This window comes from Thermobia domestica, unplaced genomic scaffold (assembly GCF_964235325.1).
Source record: "Thermobia domestica unplaced genomic scaffold, izTheDome1.hap1.1 HAP1_SCAFFOLD_1188, whole genome shotgun sequence".
Lineage (NCBI taxonomy): Eukaryota > Metazoa > Arthropoda > Insecta > Zygentoma > Lepismatidae > Thermobia > Thermobia domestica.
Window position 1 is genome coordinate 29,106 of NW_027656898.1, and position 3,016 is coordinate 32,121.

Genomic DNA, 3,016 nt, shown 5'->3' on the forward strand with positions numbered 1-3,016 from the left:
AGAGTTAATGTTCAACCTCCATATATGACACCAACGCACGAATGCATCAATAGCTGTTTGCATGGTTTTATTGAGATCGTACTGTGCGGGCAGTTGTGAGAAATGCAGTGTCGTCCGCAAACTGGAATATTGGTGGTATTAGGAACAACTAGATCGGCGACGTACAATAAGTATAATAAAGGCGACAGTGATGAGCCTTGCGGTACTCCAGAGTGTAAGAAGATGGGATGAGATATCGTTCCATTGATCGAGATATAAGCTAGTCGCCCTATTAAGAAGGAGTGTATGAATCGGATGTACGAGGTTGGTAGATGGTAATTACGAAGTTTGTATAATAAACCAGGGTGCCAAACCTTGTCAAAAGCTTTTTCTAGATCAAACGTTACAAGGCAAGAAGGAAAGCCTGTATTAAACTGATTATAAATGGCTGTAGTGAGACGGAATAATTGATCTAGAGTGTTAAAATGTGGTCTAAATCCAGCTTGGTGAATTGGAAGTAAAAACTAGGTCACGGTCACGGTCACGGTAATGTTGTAGTTTTGTATAGAGTATCGGGCCTTAGCCCCTGACTCCATGAGTAGGACTGGATAAAAAATACATAAAGATGTGTTGATAGTTAGTTGGAAATTACTATTGTTTTGTGATGGATGGAAGTCTACATCTGCAACTGTCGCAGAGTAGCTGATTATGAGTGCATTACGAGTTCTGGAAAGATATTAAAGACGTGGCGTACGATGGACGTTCCGGAGAGTGCATTCAGTGCCGATGTTAGCTATGGCGGAATTAATATGTCTGGGTAGAGTACGCCAGAACTTACTGTGCAAATGCCGTAGAACTTTTCTAACAGTGGGTAGCTCTAAATCTTCCAGAATCTGACTGTTTCGTGTGTATCTGTCGTGACCAGTGATTATACGACCAGCTCGAGTTTGTACACTTTCGAGTGTTTGGATATGACTGGGTGAAGCATGTTGCCAGGCAGAGCATGCATAATAGATTGTAGATAGGACTATCATCTTGAAGATGTGAACTCGAACCTCATGGGAAAGTGAACTGCAGCGAAAGATGGGGTATAACGCTGAAATTTTTCGTAAGGCCCTCTGTTTGTTGTCCCTGATGTGAGCGGCGAACGTTAAACCACGGTCTAAGGTTACACCCAAATATTTGGCGTGCAGAGCGTGAGGAATACGAGCATTCTCATAGGTTAAATTTCGTGAAAGACGGATGCGTCTCTTACTGTGAATGACAGCACAGCTTTTGTCTGCATTGATTTTAATCCTCCAACGTCTTGCCCATTCCTGAAAAGCGTTTAGTTGTCGTTGCATGTAGATGTAACACTGCGCAAATGAACTACTGCTCGTGAAAAAGGCAGTATCATCAGCATATGTTGCAAAAAAGCAATGCGGTAAGGTCGGGAGATCTGCCGTGTATAGATTATATAAGAGCGGTGAAAGTACAGCGCCCTGTGGAACACCTGCTTTGATAGATCTAGACGTGGATTTGACACCGTCAACAGACACATGAAATTTTCTGCCCATGAGATATGAATGAAGTAAGAGTAGAAGACGATCCGGAAAACCTTGAGTGTATATCTTATATAATAGTCCTGATAACCAGACTTTATCAAAGGCTTTTGAGACATCTAGGTAGACTCCAAGAGTGTGTTGTTTCCTGTTAAAAGCCGCTGTTAAGTGGTCCACCACTCGTACGAGTTGTGTAGTAGTGCTATGTTGGGCACGAAACCCAAACTGATGGAAAGGTAGGAGGTCTCTATTAACTACATGTTGTTTTAGCCTCGAGAGTAACACACGTTCAAAGAGTTTACTCAAGTGCGACAGAAGACTTATCGGTCTATAGTTTTCCGGGAGCAGTGGATTCTTTCCAGGTTTGGGGATGGTGATCACACGAGCTTCCTTCCAAGTCTTGGGGTAGTAACATAATTGAAATATGGCGTTAAATAAATAGCTTAAAAAGACCAGTAGTTTTCTAGTTGGATGTTTTAGGATCTCAGATCGAATCCCATCGGGCCCAGATGCTGTCTTTCTTGGCAGACATTTTAGGTGTCTTTCTATTTCACGAGGTGTTACTAAGGTGATGTCATGTGTTGGGTTTTGTGACCTGATGCTATATAGTGTGGTTCGAATGTGCTGTTTGAGATAGGGATCGAGGCGTGCTCTGTTAGGCTGGAACTGTTCTTCCAGAGAGTCAGCGAAAATGTTCGCTTGCGACTGAGGATCTTGTGTCAGTCCTTGAGGTCCTTGTATGACTCTAGCTTTGGAAGCATTTGTAGTACGTTGGAATGATTTGCAGTATGTTCAAATTTTACGGTCATTTACTGTGACATTTTGAAAAGTGTTTTCCCAGTATTGTTGATTTTGTCGTGTTGTCAGCAACTTGAGCTTGGCAAGCAGTTTATTCCACAGCGTTTTGTATGCTGGATGTAGTGTATGTTGCCATCGACGTCTAGCCCAACGTTTTAGATGAATATAGAGTTGTAGGTGGAAACTGTCACTTTGACGGATTTAGGTTGGAGAGATTATGGAGGTTGAGCTCTCTGCCTCTGCTGTGCGAAGTGCTAACGTGACGTGAGAGACCGCTTGGTCGATGTCCTCAATGGTGGCGGGCCGATCTCGCAGATCGATCATAGTGTTTAGTTCTTGTTTGAAAAGATGCCAGTCAGTTTCTATTTGCTTGATGATAGGGGCAGAATGAGCGATGCTGCGGTGCGAGACGTGAAAAATGACTGGATCGTGATCAGAATCTAAATCCGAAATGACATAAGGATGAACACTAAATGATACATCTTTGCAAAGAGCGACGTCAAGAACATCGGGTTGTCCACCGAATTTTGGATAATGAGTTGGGTCAGGTGGAGCACTGATGATGAAGTTGGAGGTAAGTAGATATTGATGTAAATCATCTCCAGCAGTGTTTGAAGTAATCGAGTTCCATTCTCCATGCTTAGCATTGAGATCTCCAGCTAAGATGACTTTTGGCCCTAAGTTAGCAATGACATCAA